The 27,623-nt window shown below is 41.7% G+C and overlaps 1 protein-coding gene across 3 annotated transcripts in view; it reads left to right on the top strand.

Moving 5' to 3' along the window:
* SLC9A9 (solute carrier family 9 member A9) overlaps positions 1-27,623 on the top strand; it is a 531,610-nt gene that overhangs the window by 376,804 nt on the left and 127,183 nt on the right. The gene's annotated exons all lie outside the window — the stretch shown is intronic.

The raw sequence follows: 27,623 nt of genomic DNA, 5'->3' as shown, positions 1-27,623 counted from the left end.
TCATAAGTTGCCTCAATTTCCATTTTGTAAAAGGATGGAAAACAAGTAGGAAATAGGTGGCTTGATAATTACCAGAGATTAATCACTCCTCAACCTAAGGGGCTTTGGTGCTATAGTGCTAAAGAAGATCCCAGAACTGGTTTTGTTTTGTTTTGTTTTTTTGTACCAGAAACTGAACCCAGTGTCACTTAACCTCTGAACCACATCTGCAGACCGTATTTTATATTTTATTTAGAGACAGAGTCTTGCTTAGAGCCTTGCTAAGTTGCTGAGGCTGGCTTTGAACTTGCGATCCTCCTGCCTCAGCCTCCTGAGCCTGGAATTATAGGCATGCGCCCTCGTGCCAGACTCCAGAATTGTTTTTAAGTATCTAAAAAGTCGTTTAATTATGTTTATCTCAATAGTTTTAATTGGATAACACAATACAGCGGTACCACTTCTTAGATTTAGTCTGAGGCCATGGAAGGCAGCAGAGAGCCTTCAGTTGCCTCTTAGGTGAGCGAGCGTGACTCAAGCCTTAGTTTTGCTGTCATTTCTGTGGGTGTTTTCTGGGTATTTCGCCCACAGCCTCTTCAGCCTAGCACTCAGTCATCGAGTGGAACCCTTCCCAGGAATCCCAGAGGAGCCGAGAGCTGTTCAGGGTCTGAAGAAGTTGCTTTTCAACTTTGTTTTACTTCATTTTCATGGATTATTTTAACAAACAAAAAATCGACTGGGCCTCACTTTACTGGTCACCAGAGCGCTCACAGATACTAGATTGTAACAGCAGCAAGCATGAGCTCGGGGCCAGCTGCCTGTGCGTGATGCCAGCTCTGCCCCTTGCATGTTCCCGAGCCGTGGTACGGCTACCCAGTGCCCCAGTTGCTGCAGGGACTGGGGATTGTAAATCAAAGGTCCTTGTGAGGAGGAAATGGATTCACATGTGGACAGTGCACATGTACTTTAAAAACACAGCACTTAACACAGTTCTTGGTGCATTGTAAGTACTCGGATCGCTCTCACCGTTCCGAACGGTCATCTATGAGTACCCCTAGTAATTCCTGTTTCCATTGGCTTTCTGCAAAATGGGGCATTGGCTGATCACAAAATGTCTACTTGACCCTGAAAAGCAGGTATTTTCTTGTGCATGCTGCATGCGTGCATGTATTTGATAAATACTAAGAACATGAGCCTACGTCGAGATAAAAGAATTTATTCAGGGATGAACAGGAGCAAAGGGAGAGGGAAAAAAGCTGAGAAAACAGAAAATCAATGAACTCTGAATTGGGTGTTTTAAGAAAGGAAACTGATGGGTTCCATACAATAGTGCTTATAAACCTGCATCAGTCTGGAAATTTCCAGTGACTTCATTGTGAGGGGCCAAAATGGGTTCCACACTATGCCTGAATATAAAAAGGTTGATTAAAATACTTTTTTAGTAGTTCATATCCTTGAAAATAAAAGTCTCGGCTACAACCTGTGCCAGTAAGAGCTAGTAAACAGCTAATTACATTATAACATGGGTTTTTTTTAAATTGTTAATTATAATAAAAGAAGCAACAACCCAACAATAATTTGCCAGTCCGTACATCTGTGAAGTTTAAATGGGAAAATTGCCTCTTGTCTCAGCGAGGATGTAATTGATTCTTGGGCACTTAACGATATAATACCAGTTGCTGCCTGTTCTTTTTTCTTCCTTCAAAGAACTGACACCATTATGTCACTGATATAAATGGAATCCTGAAGGTGCATCAAAAATTCTGTCTTTGGGTGGAAAAAAAGAAGCCACGTGGCTGTTCAGTTTGGAACAGGAGACTCTGCAAGTGGGATGTACCCTGGGGTCAAGGTTAGAGGTCAGCCATGGCCAGAATATGTTTGCCCTTTTCTGTGGGGTGGGGTGGAGCGTGTACTGTCAGGTTAGCAACGGTCATTGTGAACGCTATAAAGTGTTTTTAAGACATTTTAAAGCCTGTCAAATGAGGGCGCAAAAAGGCTCTGTCAGAGGCCATCTGTTCTCATGTCAACTGAAGCTAACTGGAAAAGAACTCAGGGTTCCTGAAACTGAATTTGATTAGTGGCTTTGGACTAAAAAAGTACCCGTGGCAAGATGACTTGCAGAATGTTTGCCTTGCACCCCGCCCCCAACTCGGCAACCCTTGAGACATGTTGCTCTGACTCCATACTAAATATCCAAGGGTAGAAAAGGTATAAATTCAAAGAATCCATGTCAAAGGGCTATCCACATTTCCCTTTCAAAGCAGAACACCCCTTTAAATGCCCTCTAAAAATTTCCATTGTCAATTGAATTAGCCACCCTGGGTCATGGATGCACTCCAATCCTTTGTAGGAGAACATACATGTATATTTTAAAACTGCTTCACAAGTATCTTGTCAATGAGATGAACACTTCTTTATCCTAATGCCTAGATTTTTCCTAACATCATATTTTAGTCGGGTATGATAATTATATATAGAGAAAAATGGAAAATAAGAAAGACTTACTGGGTCCCAAAGGTACATCAAAACTAAGTTTATAGCAAAAGTTATAAACATATCAACACTAAGTTTATATCCAAAGATTACAAACATATCTAGGCTATTTTAAACTTCTTTCATTTATAAAATCTACAGCTATCTGCCTGAATAATACTTTAGAACATATTAGCAAAGGTTTTCAGCTGAATTTCGTTCTTCAGGACTTGTTTATGCCAGGAGAGGATAGCGGATCCCAGGGAAGGGTATTTCCTCCATCTATTAACACACAGTATTCAGCACTTACAGATCGTATGATGCCAAGTACTGGTGGGTTTCCACTCAGATCCATGCAGACCCCCTGAATCCACACAGCTCGTAGGTGGCAAAGCTGGATTCAAACCCAGAACTGGATTCAAACCCAGTTTGCTAGCCGCTGCATGAAGCACCTGTTTGTTCTCATTATTTTCAGGTTTCTTATTGTTGGGAGAGTAGACTTTTTAAAAAATTTGTTTTACTTAGTTATACATGACAGTAGAATGCACTTTGATACATCATATATAATGGAGTATAATTTCTCATTCTTCTGGTTATACATGATGTAGACGTTCATAGTTATATATGTATGTGGCATAATAATGTCTGATTCATTCTACTATCCTTCCTACCTCCATACACCCTCCCCTCCCTTCACTCCCCTCTACCTATTCTAAAGTAACTCTTTTCTTCTCTAACCACCCGCCACAATTTTGAATTAGCATCCACATATCAGAGAAAACATTTAGCTTTTGGGTTTGGGGGATTGACTTATTTCACTTAGCATGATATTCTCCAGCTCCATCCATTTACCAGCAAATGCCATAATTTCATTCTTCTTTAAGGCTGAGTAATATTCCATTGTATGTATATATGGCACACTGTGTGTGTGTGTGTGTGTGTGTGTGTGTGTGTGTGTGTGTATAGCACATTTTCTTTATCTATTCAGCTGTTGAAGGGCACCTAGGTTGGTTCCATAGTTTAACTATTGTGAATTGAGCTGCTATAAACATTGATGTGGCTTTGTCACTGTAATATGCTGATTTTAAGTCCTTTGGGTATAAAGCAAAAAGTAGGATAACTGGGTCAAATGGTGACTCCATTCCAAGTTTTCAGAGGAATCTCCATACTGCTTTCCATAGTGGTTGCACCACAATTTGTATTCCTACCAGTAATGAATGAGTGCACATTTTTTCCCACATCCTCAACAACATTTATTGCTGTTTGTATTCTTGATAATTGCCATTCTGACTGGGGTGAGATGAACTCTTAGAATAGTTTTTGTTTGTTTGTTTTGTTTATACATACACACACACACAACATATATACACATATATATATGTTTTTAGTTGGAGGTGGGCACAATACCTTTATTTTATTTTTAGGTGATGCTAGAATAGTTTTTATTTGCATTTCTCTAATTGCTAAAGATGTTGAACATTTTTTTCATGCATTTGTTGATCAGTTGTATTTCTTCTCCTGTGAAGTATCTGTTCAGTTCCTTAGCTCACTTATTGACTGGGTTATTTGGTTTTTTGGTGCTAAGGTTTTTGAGTTCTTTATATATCCTGGAGATTAGTGCTCTATCTGAGGTGCATGTGGAAAAGATTTTCTCCCATTCTGTAGGCTCTCTCTTCAGGTAATTGTTTCCTTTGCTGAGAAGAAGCCTTTTAGTTTGACTCCATCCCAATTACTGATTCTTGATTTTGCTTCTTGTGCTTTAGGAGTCTTGTTAAAGAAGTCAGGTCCTAAGTCGACATGGTGAAGATTTGGGCCTACTCTTTCTTCTACTAGGCATGGGGTCCCTGGTCTAGTGCCTAAGTCTTTTTATTTTAAAAAAATCAAACTTTAGAGTCTCAAGTACAATACAAAGTTCCCTTTTTTTCGGAAGTATTCCAAGTTGTTCAACTGATACTCCATCACCTTCAAATGTGCTAGTGTATGGTTCAGACACCGGAATTCTACCTAACCACAACACGGCCAACTGGACACCCAGTAAAGCCCTTTCAATAAAGAGGCTGCCCTTCAGAGTCACGAAGTGCGTGGCGTCTCCTTGGTCCACTTTAATCTGGAGCAGCTCCTCCCGCTTTGGTTAACTTCCACGACCTCTGCATTTTTGAAGGTTTTAGGCCAGGTGTTCGGCAGTGGTCCCTTATCTGGGGCACTTCTGGTATTTCCATGATTAGTTTCAGGTTTTGCACCCGGAACGGGAGTTCACAGAAGTGAAGCTGACTTCCCACTGTGCGTCATTAGGTAGGAATGACTGGGACGTGTCCCATCACTGGTGGGCGTCGCTGGGGTTATGTGATGAAGAAAGTGTCACCCAGTTCCTCTGCTGTAATTAGTAAGTATTCAGCAGAAAGGGACGCACATAAGTATCCTGGTCTTCCTCAACTTCCAAGTTCTCTCTTTCTTTGTATCAGCCCAGGCTTGTGGTTTTCTAGATGATTCAACGGATAACCATTTGCCACTGCCACTCTTTGTTTTGAGGACCCATCTGGCTTCCGTGGGGCCATGACATGTTCTCATGATCCTCGAGCCTGTTCTTGCTAACTGGAGCCATGAGTGGTTTCAGGCTCAACCTGCCCCTTCCTGGCTCAGCCCTGGAATCCTCCATCCCCATCCTCCCTGGTTTCCTTCCATGGCGAGCTGCACTTAGAAACCAAGTCCTGGTGTTGGGTATGCTTGCTGCTGCTTCAAGGCTGGTCCTATGGGTGGAAATAACTAGGAGCTGTGTGTGTGTACTGTGGGCACTCACGTGTGTGCACACAAAGAAAATTGCCTAGATCACTCATTTCTAAGTCCCCCTTTGTGGATTTATTCTGACACCTACAATTCCATTCCAGCATCACAAGGTCCAATCCAGCCTTTCCCTTTTGGTATCTGGAGCTCCTTTCTCTGACAGTGAGAAAACTAACAGCTTGTGTTCTTCACCAAGGGGCTCAAGGAAAAGGAGGAAAACTGGATCAAACATCAGGAAAATGGGTTCATTCGTGGACCATCTCTTCAATAATTCTACAATGTTGAACATGTTTTAAACTGCTCTGAGTTATCCATTCTTTATCTGGTATTATGATCATAATACCGGGCCACACAGGGTAGGGGACAGAGCACAGAGCCTAGGCCAGACTGCTCTGAAGCTCTGGCTGTGTGATCTTGAACAAGCGACTCAACTTCTCTGAGCCTTGTTTCTTGATCAATGCAAATAACACTCTGAGGGAGGTTGTAATATGTCAGTGTACACAAAACTACTTAGCACTGGTGCCTGGTAGGTAGAAACGATCAGATATGCATTCCTTTTACCTTTCTTCTCACCACACTGTTAAATAATAATAATAACCATAATTACACCTATCTAGAGTAATAGACAGCCAAGAAAATTTAAAAATGATCATGTAATGTCTTAAGTACAGTCCAGCAGTAACCTCCTTAAGATAGCAATTGAGTATGATAAGTCGCATTTTTATGGTATTTTCGCCCTTCCAGAATATTCCCAAGGTGAGTGGAACTGGGAGGGGCACAGGACTGGCCCAGCAATGAAGTTCTCTTTAAGGACAATTTGCCATGGAGTTTCACCTGTCATGCCCAGCTGTGTAATAAGAAAAGATGACAGCTTTGTCAGATAGGATGCCTGTCCCACTAAGAACTTGACCATCGTGTTGCTGATCCTTGCTGTATCCCTACAAGGAAGGGATTACTTTGTCCATTTGATATATTAGAAAACTGCACCTTGGGCCACACGGCCAGGAGATGGTGGGGTGCAGGGTGGAGCCGACGTGCTGGGGGCTGCAGAGTTTGCCTTTCTTCTGTTCAGCCCTTGTTCCCCAGCAAGAGGAACATGTGCAGGACATGACTGATCCAGGTTATTTGTGGGATTCTAGCCATGTCACTTTTGGACAAAGAGACAAATTTAAATTGCTTCAAGTGAGCCCAGGGCATCGCCCCCAGTTCCCAGCATTCCATGCTCCCTGTTTCAGGAAACCAAAGAACACAGTGACTACAGAGCTTGGCTGCTTGTTGCTGAAGTACTTCAACACACCCAGAGGAGTTGGCATCTGCTCGGGGACCAGAGTCTCCTGCAGAGGCTGACATCAGCTCAGCCTCGTTGGTCTTTTTCTCTGCTTTTTGCAGGGCCTTGGTCCTGTGGGGTGACCCTGCATCTCTTGTATTTTACCTGTTTGCTGGACTGGACTGTGAGATCTAGGAACAGAGAGAGCGTTTGGGTCATCTTTGTCTTGCCTGTGGTAAAACAGGGCAGGCTCTTCACAGGGACGTTTAACAAGCCAGATGGATGGATGACACCAATAATCCTCATCCTTGGAGGTGTGGGAATACACATGAATCGGTGGGAAGGAAGGAGATGGCACAGTCAGAAGAACAATTGTAATTTTTTTCATAAGGTAAATATTATAAAGTGACAGAAGTACGATAGCTTATTGCCAAGAGTGTATTAAAGAAACACAGAAGTCCAAGTTCAGGTGTAGCACAGAAAGGCTGCCTGGGTTGAATCCTAGCTCTGATACCAACTCACTGTGTGACTTCAAGTAAGTTACTTAAGCTCTCTGTACCCTCTGTAAAATAGGGTCAACGTGAGAAATGAATGCATTCACGCAGGTAACACACTTCAACACTGCCTGGCAGACAGTGAGCGCTTTACAGGTACAGGGTCAGCTTTGTTGCATTAGCAAAGATTAAGACCCCACCAGGATAATGAAAAGAAAATAAAGTAGCCAAAGTCACAGAAAACCAAGACAACGGTGTTCTTTGTCCAACGCTTTCCACAAATTAAACGACCATAAACTGGTCATTGGCACATGTAGTCTCAGGAGAGAGGGACGAGGGAAGGGGCAGGGGTGAGAACTCAGGAGTGTTCCCCTTCATCATCAGCATGATGTCATGAACAAAACCAGCCCAAGCACGAGTGTAAAAGCCGACCTGAGTGCAGAGCGCACCCGCATCCCCGCCAGGGGACCATCCATCAGAAAGTGACTGAGCCTTCTCCCCGCGCACTGAGGCTGCTGGAAGTCCAAGGGATTCACGCAGTCAGGCCGCTCATTTCCCTCCAGAATCGTGATCTCCAGGCTCCGCTGGGCACAAGGTACTGCGGCGCGGTCTGCCCAGGTCTCCCGAAGGTTCACTGTCTGTCTCTCTTTCACTCTCATTACCCTCCGCTGCCCTCCCGCGGCCTCCATCGCGGAGGCCGGGCGTCACCCTTTGAGGACGCACCGCGGGTGCGCCCTCCACCAGCCGCCCCTGCGAGGCTTGCCGATCTCCTTCTCCCAACACGACCAAGAAGCCATGTCCTTTAAAGTGTGTCCAGAGGCTCCGATGACCTTCTGTCTGCTCCAGAAACTGTCGCGGTTCCCGGGTGACGAACTTGGGGAAGAGAGGCCGCTATTGAGGACCAACACTCTGCGCCACCGGCTAAGACTTCCATATGTATCCATTTTCTTGACTCTCCACTAAAAACCTGTCCGATCATTAATATTATGGTCCCCACATTACAGTCAAGAAAACCGAGATGCAGAGGCAGAGAGTGTGTTTAGGTCACAATACAAGTAAGCTGGACCCGGGCATCTGGTTCCAGAGACTGAATTCTTCACCCCAAGTAAGCTCACCATGAAGACCAGAGAGCAGATGTGGAAAGAAGAAGGTGAGAAGTCATGATTTTTATGGAAATCGTTCAGGGCTCCAGAGAGACCTGCTCGCTGAGCCTGCTTCCTTCCTGAGGGAGCTGAGTAAGACCTGGGGCAGCAGAATGCATGCGGGGGACCTCTCCAAACCCCCTGAGCTCTGTCACCCCTTCCTTCATCGTCCCATCTTCTCTGTCAGATGGAGCAAGATTTGATGTCCCCAAACTCAGCGGCTCTCTGGGCCATGGGGGCTGCTCTTCCCTATACCAGTGGTTGTGAGGGGTGAGTCATGGAGGGGCATCTTAGTCCACTGCCCTGACAAAACCCCACAGACGGGGTGGTTTAGACCACGGACTCGGTTTAAGTCAGCTTTTTCACTGCTGTGACCAAAAGACATGACAAGAACGATTTTAGAGGAGGAAAAGTTTATTTGGCTCTCAGTTTCAGAGGGCTCAGTCTGTGATGGCTGACTCTATTGCTCTGGGCCTGAGGTGAGGCAGATCGTCATGGCAGAGGAGTGTGGTGGAGGACAGTGGCTCAGGATATCACACCAGGAAGGGGAGCGGGGAGAGAGACAGAGAGGAGAGAGAGTGTCTCTCACCATGGACAAAATAAAACCCACAGTGACCCAGCTCCTCCAGCCACACCCTACCTGCCTACAGTTATGCCCAATTAATTTCTATCAGGGGATTAATGCACTGATTAGGTAAAAACTCTCATAACCCTATCATTGCACCTCTAAGCTTTCTTGCACTGTCTCCTACATGAGCTTTTGGGGGACACCCAATATGAAAACCAGAACAGACACAACCTCTCCTGGTCTGGAGACTGGGAAGACCAAGACTTGCTCCTGGTGGGGATCTCTTCCCTGCTTGCTGACAGCCACCATCTAGTGTATCTTGACATGGCTTCGCTCAGTGCATGCGAAGAGAGCTTTCTCCTCCCCCTCTCGCCATCGTGCTATTGTCCTATTGCGTTAGGACCCTACCACTGTGACCTGATTTTCCCTTAATTACCTTCCAAACATTCTGTCTCCAGTTAACCACATTGGGAGTTAGGGCTTCAGCACATGGACTTGGGGGTCCACATTTCAGCCCACGGGAAGGGTTATTTCAGTCTGGGGCTCCAGGGCTACTCCCCCGGGAGCAGTGACAGAGGATCACCCAGCTTGGAAAGAGCTTCCTAACCCAGTAGAAGGCTTGCCCTCCCCCTCTGGGAGGCAGCCTCCCCCTGAGCTTCAGCTCCTGCACCCTCCCTTCTGCAGAGCCCCCTCCCTCGGCTCTCCCTCCGCTCTCTCCTACACCATCGAAACCTCTCAGGAGACTGATGGCTGATGTCAACACACTAATGTGTTCTCCTAAATGCTGTTCCACTAAAATAACTATCTCTTCTTTACCCTGTCCCCATCCTTCTCCTCCAATGCTACAAGACTCAGAGAATAAACTCGAGAAAGATGGCCCTTTTCACTCTCGATCCCGTGAGGAAATGGCTTAATTGGCAATCCACACTGGGCGTCTGACATGTATATGTGCATGCGTGCACACGGAGAGGCACACAACCACGCAACCAAACAAAAATGCAGGTACGCACACATAAACACACTCACACCAGCACAGTCTTGAGAGGGGTTGTGAAAAGAAAATGAGAAATTGAACTGCAATTGGAAAAAAAAAAAAAAATGATGTGAAAACTGGGGGCGGGGGGGTGGGGGAGAGCTCAGGCGGAATCTCTGCCTTTCCACTGAATACTGACTGCTCCACTTTCCACCCATTTTTCAAGCTCCTGCTCCATGTCTGGCCCTGGGCGAGGCACTGGCCCTTGCTTTTAAATGGTCTATTTAAAGAGACAAGGGGCTTAATGGGCTTTTTTAAAGGGAGAAATGGGCCTCACACCAAGAAAAGCCATAGTGTTTTTTCACCCAGGCAATGCTGCTTGGAACCAGCTGGCCCACCTTTACACACACACACACACACACACACACACAAACATGCCCAAGTGCGCACACACACTCAGTTAATAATACAGAGTCTGTATTGTGGTCCCTCCAATATGGCTTCCAGAGCAAGCATAGGAACACGTTCCCCTGGGACCAGCAACTTCAAGGAGCCCCCAAGCAGAAAACAATTAAGACCAGGTCAAGGACAGGCACAGCCAACAGCCTTTCTTTGCTCACTCCTAAGTCACACCAAGGTTCGATCACAGGTGAAAGGTGTTTCTTTCTCCCCGTGGCTTCCCGTGTGACCAGCCCTGCACAGAAGCTCCTGTGGCCCCGCCCTACACCACACCCCATGTCACCTGTATCCACCTTCCTTCTGGACACAGGTGGGATCTACACTCATGAGCAGCGTGAGCCTCAGGCTTCAACATAGCGATCGTTTCAGATTTCCCAAAGCGTCAGAGCATTTTCCCCTCGGAGTTTTATCTTTTCAAAGCTCCATTTGTGACAGGCCCTTGAAAAATACAAGCTTCTGGGATGGGTATTTATTAAGTCAGCTCTTCGACTTTACAGCTAAGCTTCTCGCTCCCAGGTAGCCAAGGAGGAGCCTCTGCGTGAAATTCCGATGCTGTGACCAATCACAATAACCCTGCTACCCGCTACCCAGTTGCTCTCTCAATAATCACACGACCACAGGGTGGGAGAAAGTCACCGGAAGTTCTTCCTGTGATGTTCAGAGACCTTTTCTGAAGGCGAAAGCCTGTACCTCTTTGGATGCTGAGGACACTAGTGCCTCTGCTGAAATGCCAGCTGCAGGTCCATGGCCCTACTCCTAGCAACAGTAAGAAGATCTCAGGATTGGTCCACGCACTTCCAGGGTCATTGCTTGCCAGGGTCGATTCATGCTGCAAAGATTGGGCACCCATTTCATACAGGGTACCAGGGGAAGAGATGAAATGATCCAGACCTGGAATCTGCTCTCATATTACACAGGGTTTGGAACAGGAGAGGAGAAGGGTGTACAGATAACCTAAGAAATGGCGGATTGTGTTAGGTGCTGTCTCTGAGCAACCAAGGGAGCTGTGGGGCCCCGAGGAGAGAGGAATGAAGTCCAGCCGAGGCTTCCGCCTGTAAATGGTGGCACCTCAATTAGAGGATGAGAATTATCCTGACAGAGACGGTGACCCGATTTCCAGGCAAAGATAGTGTGGGCTTAGACATGGAAGAGGGGATGCCCAGCATGGCTTTGGAGAACGTGGGGATCTGGTATGATGAGAAACTCAAAGGAGAGAGTCTAGTTGGATGGTTCCAGCCGAAGAGGCTCAGTTCACAAGGCCTTGGACCCTGTGTGTAGGAAAGTGGGACCCCAGAGATGTTGGAGCTACCCACCTGCACTTAAAGAAGACAACCTGCACTCTGAGAAAGTGGCTGTCAAAAGAAAGCATGGTCTTTTCCCCTGTCCTTAATTTCTTCACTTGAGTCAAAAAAAGTGGTATCAAAGACAGACTCCAGAAGATTTATCCAGAGGGAAGCAGGTGGGGGATTTCTGGAGCCCTGGTACCCACAAGACCTGATAGCCAACAGCAGCGGAGGAAACTTCTGTTTCCTCAGAGTGGAAGCTCTTGTTTTCATGGCTCTTTGAAGAAGCCCATCTGTCTGCCCCCTTAGAAAAGGGACTATGTCTCTCATGGCATTGGAAGAGGTCCCAAGTCTACTGCCTACTGACTCTCTTAGACCTAAGTGGGGCCTCCCTAAGGGGCCATCTCAGTGCCATTGAAAAGAGTTCAATCAACCCCTCCACAGAAGGGCTATAGTTTGCCAGCTTGCTGGACACCGGCCTGCAGAACAGACACTGGCACACCTCCTGCCCCTGCCCTGTCTGAGAATACCCCAGTCTCTGACCTCCATGGGTCCCGAGGGAGCACAGAAAAGTGATTAGGAATTGCAGAATCAATGAAAAATTGCAACTGAGTTAAAGGGATTCTATATCCAGAGGGAGAAAGACCAGGCTGAGCAACCAGACCTGGAAGCTTCATTGATAGTGGAACTAAGGGAAAGAGAGAGAAGACATTAGTAAAAATAATTGAAACAAAGACAGAACTAGAGCATTGAGAAGGCATTCTGGAAGTAAAAAATTATACTTCTGAATTTTAAAGTTCAGTAGAAAAGAAAAAATGAATGTTCACTGCTGAGAATAGAACACATGTTCTAGGAGATTGAGGTAAAGAAATATCTCAAGACATAGAAATCCAGCCTTCAAAAGTAAAGATCATGTGGAAAAAGAAAAAGAATTAGAGAATAAATCCAGAGAATCTGCTGTCTTAACCATGGGAAAGCCAGAAGATGTGAAGCAACAGCTGCATGGGAAGTAATAAGATAATAAATGAAAATATTGAAAATATTCCTTAAGCTGAAGAAGTACTTGTTCGGTCAGGTTAAAATGCCCACTGAATCTTAGAAAGGATGAACTAAGGGGAGGGGCTGCCTTTAGACAGACTTTGGTGAAAATGTTACATTTCAAAGGATAGGAAGTGTGTTAGTGAGCTGTCCGTCACTGTAACACCCGAGGCAATCCACTTATAAAGAGAAAAGGTTTATCTTGGCTCAGTTGTAGAAACTTCAGTCCATGATCCACCAGCCCCATGGCTTCAGGCCTGTGTCAGCACATCATGGAGTACCTGCTCACCTCACAGCCAGGAAGCAAAAGTCAAAATAAGAGAAATGGATGGAAGTCCCACAATTCCCTTGGAGGGCCACCTAAAGATCCCTTGCTAGAACCCACCTCTTAAAGGCCTCATCTCCTCCCAGTACTGCCACTCTGGGGACCCAACATCAAGTGCATGGGCCTTTGGGGTACACTTAACATCCAAACTATGTGGGGAAGAACTCAGACAGACTTTCTGATAGGAAGAACAGCTTGCTCACTCATCATCTGAAATACTAAAATCTAGAGAATATTGAAATAATGCCTGTCTTGATGCAGGATTATTAATAAAAACTGATTAGAATTCTAAAGTTATATAGCCAGTTCAAGTATCATTCGTCTGAAAGGACAAAAGAAAAGAGTAATATCATTGACTTTATCCTCTCATATAATAGTAGAAATCATCAACAGCAAATAATTATCAAAAATTTTTAAATTGTTAGTTAAAACCTTCTTTTAAATTATTTTTTATATAATAGGCAAACCCTACCTGCAATTTAACATTATCTAGGCAGTAAGAAAAATGAAAGCATTTTATACCTAAGTATATAGGACACAGTTTAATTGTACTCAAAGGGAAATGTATAGCCTTAAGTGTTTTTAGGATATTAGAAAAATTTAAATGAAGCTAAAAAAGGACAGAAAATAAATAAAATTTATGGATTCAAGTTAAGATATTAGAAAAAGAATAGCAAAGTACAAAAGAAGACTATACTGGCAGCAAGGCCCTGGGGTAAAGTGGGGATATCATTCTGCAGCAGAGCAATGTAGGCCTAAGACACAGATGGTGCAGGATCAAAAAGAAGAGCTAGATCCAGAGGCTGTTCTGGAAATCGAAGGATCATGGCATCCAGAGAGGAAGGGGAGGAGTTAAAAAGGAACTGGAGTTTGATTCTGGGGGACAAGGTGGAAGGTAACTATTATTACTACAGAAAAGAGAGGAAAATGCATATGTCAAAAAGGGAGATGTGTTCGTCAGCTTTCCATCACTGTGTCAGAATGCCTAAAATAATTAACAAATAAGGAGGAAAAGTTTATTATGGCTCAGGGTTTCAGAGGTGTCTGTTCATGGTTGCTTTGTTCAGTTACTTTGGGACTGTGGTGACATAGTATAGTGTGGTGATTGGCATGGCAGAGGAGGCTGCTCACCTCATGACAGCAGGGAAGCAAAAAGAAAGAAGGGGCCAAGGTCCCAATGTCTTCTTCAAGGGCACACCCCAATGACCTAGCCTCCTCGCACTGGGCCTTGCCTCCTAAAGGTCCCACCACCTCCCAGTAGCACCATAGGCTGGGGACCAAGCCTTAAACACTCGGACCTTTGAGGGACATTCCAGATCCAAGCTGTAGCAGAAGACAGATTTCGCTTTTGACTACAGGGAGTTGGAAATGCCAGCAGTGTGTGTTGTACTGCAGGAAACACTGTACCCACCATAAATCTGAATGTGCCCCGCTCACCCAGAACTCCTGTGCTGCCAGCCCAGGGCTAGAGCTGGCATCCCATGGTGACAAATAAGAAAATGTGCACACATTACCAGAAAAGTCCAATGCAAGCTGGAGTAAGAGAGAAGGTCCTGTCCTCCAACCCTCTCCTGGACTACAATTCAGAGAGACTGTCCTCGGAGAGCGGGACTGGGTGAGGGGCTACAGAGGCAAGCAAGGTCAGCCTTTCCTCTTCATTATTCAGCACAAATGCCCTACTTAGGAAACTAGTGAACTTCTCAAGAGATTTGTCCCTGAAGTATTTAAACACAATCTCTGTTGTAGCTCAATGACTATTAAATACAGCTTTAGCACTTTAGCTCAATTTATGTTTTCTTTGTCCTTGTTCTCCTCCTGTCCCTTCAGCTCACAATCCCAACAACACATCGCTGAGAAATTTAGACTTTGGGAATCAGAAGAATCACTAGTGAAGGTCTCTTAATATTCAGATAACCCTTTTAAATAAATCTGGTAACACAGGTTCTGGCTTCTATCCAAGTCAATGTTCCTGTACACCTGCTAGGAAAGAAGCAGATCAACAACAATATTCACTTGGCGACAAAGAGCCAGGCAGGGAACATGCAGCAAAGAATTTCTCCTATCCTGTGCCTCTACCTAGGCCATCTTGATTTTCTCTTTGATGCAGAGGATGGCTTCCAGGAAAGTATATTTGCTTAATCTTCTGCCACAGATTTGTACCCAGTTCACTTAGTACCTGGTGATGTTTGAACTGTGACTGAAATGGGAACTTGGAATACTGGCAACAGATTTTAATCAAACCTTTCTCGCACCTTGTCCAAGGCTATGAAACAAAGGACTAAGAAGCTAAGGTTATCATTCTAGAGTCCCAGGGATGCTTAATGTGTGGTGACTTCAGGTTGGTCCTTCCTACCCTAAAAACTATACCTGGGAATGCTCATGTTTTCTCCCAAAAAGGATTCTCCCAAGTTCAAATCATGGAGGTCAGATACCTATTTTTATGTCTTGTCAAAAAGAAAGAGGACATCACACCATTTACAATAAAAGTCTCCAGAGCATTACTTTGAGCTAATACATTGGTGGTAACTGCATATGAACCTATGGCCTGACCTCATATCCAAATAAGCCCAATTCATGCTCAAGGAAAATAAAGGTGTAGGCATCCAAAGTAGTTCTGAGAACCACTGAGATAATCACTGAAGAAAAGGGTACTCCTGAGCCTAGCATTAAGCAGCCTCATTCCCAGGAAATTGTCCAAATGCATCTGGACAGGGTTTCTTTCTTTCTTTCTTTCTTTTTTCTTTACTTTTTGTTTTTATGCAGATCTCTTGTAAAGTCAGATTCCATTTGTCCTGGCTGATGATGCTCATTAGCAGTCCAAATAAAAATGGCAAAATGGCCTGATTCATGATCTCTCTTCTTAAGCTGCACCTAGCTCTGTGGAGTTCAAAAAAGCACCAATTTGGACATTTAGGCAAGGTCTTCTTTCCCAGCCATGAGTGAAGGCTGTTCTCCTCATATGTTAACTGGTATTTTTTTTCCCCTTTGCATTAGTTGCAAGTGAATTTTTAAAATGTTCCAGAGAAAGGGGTTTCGGTATAGACTTTCAGATTCAGAGGCATGGATCAATCTGGAGAATGTCACATGGTTAGGAAAGGTGAAAATATCTGAGAGACTCTCTGCTCAAAGTGACAAGGGATCATTTCTTGAAGAAGTGGCTGCTTTTGAGGACTCTCTTTATGTCTTATGTTTCTTCTTCTTCTTCTCCTCCTCCTCCTCCTCCTCCTCCTCCTTCTTCTTCCTCTTCCTCTTCCTCTTCTTCTGCATCTTGCACATAAATACAATGCAGTGCTGACACTGTGAACACCATCGTTCCTGAACAGGGCTATTGACATTATCAGTGGAACGTTTTTCCACTCATCATTGTGTAACTTCATTCTGTTCTAAAGCAGAACCCGGGGCTTTTGGCTTTAGTTCCCCAGTGCCCAAAAATGTGCTCCAAAGACCAGCAGCAGCCACATCATCACAGACCTTGTCTCAGGCCCCACCAACACGTACTAGTATGACTGAATTGTGTCTCCCTCAAAATTCATATGTTGAAGCTCTAAGTGCCAATGTATATGTGCAGATAAGGTCTATAAGCAGATAATTAAGATTAAATGAGGGCCTAGGCGTGAGTCCTGATCTGACAGGATTAATGGCCTTGTAAGAGACACCAGAGAGCACATGCTCACTCTCCGCTTCTGTCTCTGTCCCCCACTCAACAAAGAAAATATCGTGTGAGTACACAAAGAGGCAGCCAGGAAGGAAGGCATCACCAGCAACTGAACCAGCCAGCATCTTGACCTTGGACTTCCTAGCCCCTGGAAGTGTGGGGAATAAATGTCTATTGTTTAAGCCATCCGGTCTACAGCATTTTGTTATAGCAGCCTGAGTTAACTAATATACCTTCTATTCATGTGAACAAAAATTATTCTAACAAGATCCTTAGGGGACGAGTATGCATATGGAAGTGTGAGAGGCACTCTGCTTTAGTCAGCCTTGATCATGACAGTATTTAAACTCCTTCCCTGTTTTGGCCATCATTTTCCCATGGAAGAAACTTCAGCCTTAAACTGTAATGGACTTTGAAATGAGCCTTAACGATTCTTAGGCATTGACTCTCTAATTCTAAAGATCCATGTGAGCTTCAATATGCCATTCTCTGAAATGGAGAGAACCCATGGACTCTTGCTAAGAATGAAGAAGTACCCTAAGAAGCTCTATGCAACTGTTGCACTTCTTTGCAGGAGGGGTCTCTAAGAGGGTCACCAGCAATCGTATGGTGCAGAATTGAACCAAATGCACAATTCTTTGAATTATACCAGATGTCTCCAACCTTAACAGGTACACTGTTTATCTATCTGCAGTGTCTGCCTGCCACTCAATTTACTTGGAAGTCCAAGTTTGAAGGGCTATGTTGTTTGGAACATTTACCCAACCCTTTCAGAATGCCTGGATACTTTTCCACCTATAGAAGGTGACTGGTATAGTTTCCATATTTCCATATTCCCTCCAAAATTCATGTTGGAATTTAATCCCAATGCAACAGAATAAAGAGGTGGGGCTTTTAGAAGGTAATTAGGTCACAAAAGCTCTACTCTCGTGAATGGATTGATGACTTATAAAAGGGCTTGAGGGGCAATTTCACCCCTCCATCCCTTCTACCATGTGTGGTCACAGCAGAAAGGCTTCATCCTGGAAGCACAGAGCTGCCCTCGCCAGACACCAAACCTACTGGCACTTAATCCAGTATCCTCAGCCTCTGCAACTGTGAGAAGTAAATATCTATTGTTCGTAACTTACCAAGTCTGTGGAATTTTGTATAGCAGGAGAACAGACTGAGATAGTAACCAATAAAGGCCTATTTCTTCCTTCCTTTCTCTTTGGTATCAGTAATACTTGGTGAGATAGCATGTGTGACCTGACCGTTATCAATAGGCAAGTGTCTCTTGCTCAAAAAGAATATCGCAAATAGCAATTGACATCTGAAAGGGGACAAATGGGCAAGAAATATTTGATTACTATGGGCTAGTGCCTGAGAAGACTTAGTTCTGGAGTGAGAGAGAAGAGAGGCTCCACCAAGTCTCTCCTCAACCGCATGCAGCAAGAACATCCTAGATCAGGGGTCAGCAACTGCAGATCCAAGCCAAACCCTGCTTACCACCTGTTTTTGTATGTTATGCCAACTAATGATTTTTACACTTGAGAATGGTTGAAAAAAATATTTTAAAGACTTCTAGTTCTTGACATGTGAAAATGATGAGAAATTAAAATTTTAGTGCCCATAAAATATCATTGGAACACAGTCCCCCAATTCAGGTGTTTGGTTTCATGCTACGAACACAGAGCTGAGCAGTTGCAATGGAGTACGGCCAGAGATACTTACTACTGGTCTCTTGCAGAATATGTTTGCTGCCCACTGTCCTAGAGAAGTTGGCATGGGGTGGGAAAGGGAAGCAAACCAGGTTGTCTCTGGCGAGTTTTGAACTATGGGTGATAATCTGTGGTTAACATGCTTATGCTTGTACTTTGGGTTTTATTTTCAACTTCAGTTAGATGATTTCATCTCAGAATTCCCAGAGATAGATTTTTGGTAACAAATAGCATATGACTCTGACATATTGCCTAATTGTTCTCCAAGAGAATTGGAATATGCCACTGGATAATTTTGCTAGTTTTCCCGAGTGTTATAAAGTACGCCTCCCTACAACCCAGAGAATGCACCTGCCTGGGTTTACCGTTTCTTTCCTTCACGTTAACAAGGCCCAAGGTGACGCGGTGAATCCCCCCTAAGGTCCCACTTCTTCTCTGTGATCACTCCTCTACATTCCTGGTTGGTATGAAGAGCAGAATAGCGATTCCTCTTGCTGCTTTCTTTCCCCTCTAAGCAATGAAATTGTCGACGGGGAAAATCAAGAAATAATCAGATGTCTTGTTTTTAAAAAATATCCCCAAATTTCCAACAAATAATCTGGAGTACTGAAGACCTCAAAATTGGAGCTCTTGCCTCCTCTGTGTTCTCTATACTTGTGTTTAAGAAAGTACATCAGAGCTTCTGTCTAGCCTGGGGGTTTGTATAACACTCCCAGAATAATCCTGCCATTTCTCTTTCATCTACACATAAATACTCTTTGTTTTGTATTTCCACTAAAATTTGTTTTCACTTAATTGTATGCCTTTCACACACGCATGCACCCAGTGCTAGTCCCCTATTTGTATTTTTTTTTAGCAAGCCCTATTTGCCCATTAGTCATAAACTAGACATGCTTCCTGACCCACCAGAATATCAATACCAAAGAGGGAAGGAAAGGTGCTCATTTATTGAACACCTGCTACTTTCTAGTAAATAAGCTTATTGCCTCACCTTCACCTCTAGATTCGATGCTGTTTGCAGAGAAGGTTGTCACTCTCTTTCATAGATGCAGAAAATAGGATTCATAGGAGCAGTGGTTTTGTCCAGTTGAAAGGCATGGGGCCAAAATTCAAACCCAAGTCACCCTGGTTCCAAGACCATCAAAGGCATCTAGAACATCTCTCTGCCCAAGGGTAAAACAGAGTGCAGAAGTAGTTTGAGCAGTGTAATGATGCACTTCAAAACATGTTTAAGTTATGCACTTATTTTTAACCCCCACTATGCCAATAAAAATAGTCATCTATCAAAATGTACAAATGCATTCCACTGTCATGTACAACTAATTAGAACATTTTTTTAAATTTTAAAAAAGTCATCACCATTTATCATCTAGATCCAATGCACTCTTTTTTATGTATTTTAAAGATATTTTACAAATAATTTTCAGAAATAAGAATAAAATGGATAGAGAAAAGCAAATTTATTCAGTTTCAATGATTTGAATATAATAGTATATATGATGTAAACAAAACACAATTTTTATTCTATATTTTCCTGGGACGGATGGACAGATAGATTGATGGATGGATGTGAAATGGGCAACATTATCTGGGTGCGATTAACTATTTGTGATTGTCATGTCTGAACCTGGGACATAGTCATTTTGTAAATACTTATTTCAGATTTCAAATATTTCAACAAGAGACTTTAGCTTATCATTACTTATCACAACTCCTGGCTCTGCATTGTGCATTTGTATCATCAAAATACAAAACTTAAATAATTTTTGGAATCTTTGCTTGAAACCTTGTTGAAGAGAAAAAGGGTATCTTTTTGGATGCATAATAGGAAACATTTTTAAATTTTAGATTTATGAATAGCAATTAGAATAATGAGTCTATTATTTGAATTTTCTTCTGATCATCTTCATAATTTTCATATAGTATCTGATTTAGCATTTGTCCACTTACAAATCATATCAAATAATTTGGATACAAAAACAAGAAAAGATGAAGAGTTAATCAGTATATCCTTTTAGAAACATAGGGTGGTCTAAGTTGCAAAATATTACACAATAAAGGTCTAGTTATCAAATGACTGAGTGAGAATGATATGACCCACTTCCTTCTTTATTTTAGAATTATATTGCTCACTCATCAATTCTTAAGTTTAAAAATTCATCTAGAGTATTCTCATCTGAAGAGACAGGGTCTAGGATTTCGCTAATATACAATCAATTTGACCAGCATCCTTAGAGTGGAGTTTTACTGTCTCTTTGCATTTGTCTTCTCATTTGTCATTAATTGTGAAATATATTCCTTCATAAATTTTATTCTCCTTGCCATAATGGTGAGAAATGAAAAGATTCTGAATTTTCAATCTGTTCAATGAAAGCCAAACAGACTACAGGGAAAGTACTTCTTGTTTCCTTTTATACCTCTGACAGTCAAGGGAAATACTCTGAGCAACATAAAAATAAAACTAAAGGATGATAATATTGGTGACTTATTTCACTATTGTATCTAGAGATACCATTAGTCTTTTGTTTTCTTATTAATTTGATCTATTTTAATATCATTCAACATAAAAAGTAATAATGAAATAATTTCTAGTATATTGAAAAAATTTTCAAGATGTAGGAAAAATAAGATCATTAAGATTTTATTACAGATTTTAGATTTTTTTTTAAGGATTGAAGAGACCTATGCAGTAATTACATGACAAAAAGAGTATTTTTTTAATAAGTAAGAGTTCTCTTTGTGTTCTGGAAGATTTATAGGAAAGAATTTTAAGTCATGACAAGTTAATACTTATAAATAGAACTCCTCAAAAAAGAAACTCAACTGAAATTAGGTCCAATAGACACTGAGAGTTAAGAGGTATTAAGATATATAGCTAGCATATCAATCCATTATTTCAGAGATAATTTTATTAAGACAAAACTAAGCTTGTAAAACATCAGTTGAGCGAGACTTCCAAAATTCCTATGCAAGAGACTTGGCAGACCCCTCTGCTCAATGAAAAAGCCATTCAACTGATGAAAATTCTAAAACATAGTGATTTAAAGTCTCTAGAAGTTGACTTAAAGGTATACAGACAATCCAGAAGCATTCATTCAAGAAAATCTATTCAATTTTAGTAAGACAAGTAGGAGTCTGTGTCATTTGTGCCAGAATGAGCTTCTATGCCTCTGTTTCCCATTCAGTGCTATGGAACCTGTATTCCAGGTAAAAGCAGGTAAGAATACAAGGACTCCCCAGAGTCCAGTGACAGAGCTGTGTCACTGGTGTTTCATGTCACATCCTCAGCTCTGCATTAGAGAAGTTCTGTTCCAGGTGCAAGCAATTAAAAACAAAAAAAAAAAGGTGCTCCTTTCTCCCTCCCCTAGAGGCTGCACCCCACATGCAGCAGGCCAAGAGTATGGGGGTCCAATCCCCTCACCCTCAGCTTCCACTTATGGGCAGAACAGAAGGAACAGAAGGGACAAACGGAGAAGGATGTTGGCTATAATCTCCCCTCTCAGCTTCTACCTGTGTGGAGGATCTACAAAACCAACCCAAGAAGATGAAGACCATCATCCTCTCCCCTCAGCATTCCCCTGCAGGATAAATGTGCCACTCCAAGAAGGCAAGAATGAGATGTCTGCAGCTCCACAGCTTGGCCGGAAGACTTGACATTACTTGGGATGGACCAAGGAGGAACTTGCACCTTTAACTTCATCAAAATCATTGGAGAGCTCAGTGGCAGGCACCTAGTTGGGAGTTATTAGTTCCATGAAACAAGCAGCAACAAACAAAATGGCAGACCAATCAGAGTCCATCAGATCAAAGAGGGAGAGAGAGACAGCTAAAAAGGGTCCTTCTAGCATCACACGCATGTCAAGGTGTCCAGAAGATTGTACACATGCACTGTGCTGCACCCAGTCAGGAGCAAGCAGAGAGGGCACTGAGAGCTACCCGTTCCTGGCTGAAAGTAGAGCAATTGGGAAAGCATTCCCCAAGACACACATGGGCCTATCATCCAAGGGGGAAGACTTATTGGCTTTAGGAGTTGAAGCAAAACTTATGACCAAAATAACCAATTGAACATTAAGCTGTTCTGTTTCAAGGACAATTTCTAGGAAGTTAGACTTTAAAATATAAACAAAGGGGAAAGAAAACATCAGGTTCATCAGAGGGTGCTCAAGGCAGGGAAAGTGACTTCACACAACTTGTCCAGGCGAGCCAGTGGATAAGCCAACCAACCAACAAAACCAGCAACAGCCACATACTCGGGTTGTTGGGAAAAGGGCTAATTGGAATTCAGAATTGTCACACCATATTATCTAGAATGTCTAGGAAAAAAAGAGGAAGAAAACTTAGAAGGCAGAGGAGGAAGAAAGGAGCAGCAGCAGCAGCGATAGCATCTGCTTTTAAAGGCCCCAGATGTTGGAGTGAGGAGATGAAGACTTCAAAGCAGCTACTATAAACATATTCAGAGAACTAACAGACACCACGATTAAAAAGTAAACTATGCTGACCATGGCTTGCCAAATAGAGAATGTCAGTATAAAGATAAAAATTAAACTAAAAATGAGAAATTCCAGAAGTGAAGGAAAATATAATAACTAAAATAAGTAATTAACTAGAGTCTCCATCATGAATTCAAAGTGGAAGAAATAATAATCCAATGACTTGTTGATATATTATTGGAAGGTATATAATCCAAACAAAAAAATAAGTTAAAAAGAATGAAGAAAAATGAACAGATCATCAGAAACACCTGAAATCTAATCCAGTACACCAACACATGTGTAATGGGAGTTCTAGAAGAACAAAAATGGAGAAAAGGCAGAAAAAATAGTCAAAGAAATAATAGCTGAAAACCTCCCAAATATGAAGAAAAATATCAATCTACACATTCAAGAAGTTCAGTGAACTCCAGAGGAGAAAACCAAATGAAACCATAGCTAGGCACAATACCCAAATGTAGAAAGGCAGAGAAAGAGAAAATCTCAAAAGCAGTAAGAGAAAGGCTCTTTATTCATCACACACAAGAGAATTGATAATCACAGGACTCCCTGTCAGAACCAAAAATGATAACCCAAGATGATAACCACAGGACTCTCTGTCAGAACCAGTGGGGTTCAGAAGGCAGGGGGATGGCAGATTTAAAGTACATGAAGAAAAAAAACATCAGTCAAGAACCCAGTGTCCAGCACAACTATTTTTCAGAGATGAGGACAAAATACATTCCCTGATAGAAACTAAATTTGTTGTAGGCATACCTGCCCTAAAAAAAAAAAATGCTACAGGAAGTTCTTCAAGACGAAAGGAAGTGACACCAGACTATAATTCAAATCCACCTGAAGAACAACACATGCTGGTAAAGGTAACTGTGTATGAACTATAAATGACAGCATAATTACAGATCTCTTACTCTTTCTTTTCATAATGTAAAAACAATAGCAAAAAATAATATCTATTAAATTGAATTGTGGGGTCTGAAGAATATATATATATATATATATATATTCTTCATATATATATATATATGACAATGACAGCCCCAAGGAGGAGGGAGAGGAGGAAGCTACTGTGGAGCAAGAACAGGACACAAGACCATTGCTCAGACCCACAGAGGAAAGGAGGCACTTCAGAAATGGGAAAAGAGAAGGTGAACTAGGAAGACCTTGTTAATGCATTCCTTCTGCTTTCTTCTCATTTCTTAAAAAGACGTAAGATGATATTAGGCAACAATAAGAACATAAAGTATATTTATATATCAAATATGAGTTATATAAGAAAATAGTACAAAGAGGGGGAAGTAATAGAGTGGAATAAATCTTCTATATCTCACTGGAATTAATTTAGCACAAATTCCAAGCAGAGTTTGGTACATTAAGGTGAGTATTGTAATCCCTAGAGCAGTCACTAAAAAAATAACCAAAAAGTGGTATAAATCAATAGAGGGATTAAACATATAGAAAACAAATAGCAAAATGGCAGAAGTAAATCCAATATACCAATAATAATAGTAAGCGTGAGTGAACTAAGTAATCAAAAGGCAGAGACTGTGGAACTTGATTCAGAAAAACAAAAACCAGACCCAACTTAATACAAATATACAAATATGTTGAAGAGAAGAAAAATGGAAAAGATCAACCATGTGGTAACCATAGCCAGGTGGAGCAGTATACTATTAACAAACAGCACTCTATAACCCCACCAAAAAAATGTTATTAGAGACGTAGAGAGACATTTTAAAATAATAAAAGGGTCAATTCATTTGGAAGCTAATTAAAATAATTAAAAATAAACATCCACTTAAAGCAAGCAAAAACTGACAGAATTAAAGCTTTTAAAAGTTAATTTAAAGAAAAATATTAAAGAAATAATAGAACAAATCAGTTATATAAAAAAAATCACAGAGGTGCTAAGTACAGTGTCAGAGTTTGAGAAAAGCCACATTACACTGTAATAAAACCATATTATTTTCAAATTTCAAGTTCACGCTGTTATATACTGACATCTCAAGAAGTAAGTACCTTCCATTAATTTTGACAGTTTAATCTTTCCTTCTTATAGAAGTCCATTCTTACCACATGTTTAAATTTTTTTCTGATTTCCTTTGTCTTTATTCCTTTATTTAAAATAGGCAACATATCAAATTAGAATAAGCAATCTAGATTTAAAAGTTGGTTGAAGTCTTAGTTTTATTACCTACTCTCTATATAACCTCTCCAGAATTAGCTAACTCCATGGGTCTTGGTGTTCTTATCTTTAAAATAAAATGATAGGATGAGACAACTGGAGATCCCTTCCATGGACAGTGCTGAGCATGGTGATGTCCCCATGAAAATGAACTGTCTTCACCAAGCTCACACTAGGAAAGCCAGCAGGATCTAGCTTGCTCACTAGGGTCAACTTTCAGATTCTAGAAAGACTTGTGGAATTCAGTGGTTTAAGTTAGAGCATTTAATAAAGCATATTTTGCTTTTGGGCATAATCAGGGGATTCTGCTTGGGAATACTTTCATGCTTACTGTTAAGCTTCTGCCATGTTCTGTGGTAAGATCTTCACTCCTAAGATCCACAGTTGGCCACAACTTCCATGTGAATTCCATGAAAACCTGATCCAGACTAGGGCTGAGAGCAGTTTAGTATGTGAAGTCAGGCATGAACATTCATGCACGTTAGAGAAACAGTTAAGAGCACCATTCTAACTTCAAGGCTGGAAACTGCACTATGCTTATATAAGATTTATTACATTCAGGAGTTCCTTAAGAAATTTCATGTGCCTTCAAACTTGGTTTCCTGTTCAAGTGAGACCTTTCTGCAATTGCATGCTTATAGATGTGAATAACTTTCTATATTAGTCTATATCCAGGCAGCAAGGAAGTGTCCCATTCAAACTAAGTAATTTAAAGAGACTTAGGAACTATTTAGAAATGTGTGGACTTGCATAAGAAAACCAATAAGGGACAGTGAGGTACTCAGGACTAGAATCATTGAAGAACAGCTACTAACCCATACTGGAAAGGGCAGGAAGAGGAAATATCTACAGAACCCAAAGAGGGTAGTTGTACATAGAAACCCATCTATCAGAAGCCCAGGCTTTGACAGAGGGACACAGACCATCTTGGTGACCTGGGAGGAAGGATCCTGAAAGGTAAATACCCTGACTTGACTTCCATCTCTCCTGCCAGCGCTTCCTATTGGTGAAACCATTCTAAGCCAAAGGGCATGAGAACCCAATTGGTGCCCCCACATTTCCCAGTACCCCAGAGCACAGGAAAGTTGAAGAAGAGGGAGCAGATACAGAGGGGGATATGGAAAAAGTCAGCACGGTTCCAGAGGATCCAGGGGTTACCTAGCAAAAATGTCCATGAGGTGGTTATTTCACCCATGGTCAGGATTAGGGTCAGGCAGACAACGTCCTGCTCAGCACTTGCACAAGCCTGAGAGACAGGGGGTCTCATCTGCCTCACTCTAGACCTGACTTATCCAGTTATTTGTGGTATAGAGTTAAGAAGGGCAATGAATTACTTTTTAATCCATAAGCATAAACAGAACATTTTGTTAAAAGATTTCAAATAATCTATTTTCACTTTTTGTCCCCAAGACGAGAAAATAATAAACTTGTTATGCATGAAATATCCAGAGGCTAGTAGGTATAACAGCCGGGCCTTGCTATTAACCTTGGATTTTGATTATCTTGTGGATTTATGTCATTGACTCCAACTGCACCTTTTTTCCACATCTTAACATTTCTGAGGTCAAGATGTATCTTGCAATCAATGGAGTCCCAACTGGATAACAGTATTGTTTTCCCTAGAGGTACATAAAGTAATAGAATGCTTTATGGTTGATGTCATCTTAAGTTTGGTGAAATCCAGTGTAAGTACTTTGCAGATGTATCATGGTTTATTCACTTTTCATGCCCCCCATGACATCTAACATGTAGTAATGATCTTGATACATCTTCACACCAGCAGTTCATGAATGAATGAGTGAAGGAAGGAAGGCATTAAAGAATCCACCTGTTCTAGATGGTATTTACTTTTCGTGTGGATAGTAGGGTGTCAGGAAAATCTCAGTTCATCTACACGGGTTGTTTGAGCTGTCATCATGATCCTCTGGAACCAGAGGCTGGAAAAGCCAGAATGGCTTGAGCATCCACTTAACTCTCATTATTTCATTTCCTGCCAAATTGATGCTAATTCTGTTCCCATGCTGTGCACTTTCTGTGGTCTTCGTGATAATTTGAGAACCTGTTTTACAGCAGATTTTTTACCCACTTCTTCCCTCTTTTCCTTTCTCATCTGCTCGAAAACAACTTCTTAATAACATTTTCATCAATTCTTGATTCACTTTCCTGATTTTAAACCATTGATTCTAAAATCAAAGTGCATTATTGCAATGCAAGCCTAGCATTCACCATGAATTCTTTAACTTTTTAAAGTTTAAACATTTTATTTCATTTTAGCACAGTCATGCATGCAAGCCTGTGCTTTGGCCCCAGTTGGTTTGGCCAGAGAAAAACATTATTTTTCTAGTGATTTACTTTAATCCCTCTCAGCAAGAAACTAAAATTATTTTCTTCTCTTTTGATGAGTCATGCAGTAGCAGGCTTCCTAGCTTACCCATTATCTCTTCCTGTCAATTTCCTTTTTAAAATTAAGATATTTATTCATGTTTAGCAAAAATAAAAATGATGCATTATTAAGACTAATTCTGACTTAACTCTTCTGGGACGAGAAAACAAGCATTTTCATTTTAAAAGTAAATATATATGCATTATATATTAAATATGTATGTATCACAAATCTTACCATTAATTATTAATAGCATCATATGATATTACAAAGTTTTAACCACCCCAAAGGAAAATAAGATTTCAATTGTTAGTTTGCTGAGATTATGGATCAAATCTACTTCCAATTGTGGGCTTAAATAATGGTTTTGGCAGCCATTATTTATCCCAAAGCTGTTTTAATTTCAATTTTAGTGATTTATTACTGTTGGTGAAG

Source organism: Sciurus vulgaris (assembly GCF_902686455.1).
Source record: "Sciurus vulgaris genome assembly, chromosome: 10".
NCBI lineage: Eukaryota > Metazoa > Chordata > Mammalia > Rodentia > Sciuridae > Sciurus > Sciurus vulgaris.
This window is presented reverse-complemented; position numbering and strand designations above follow the sequence as displayed.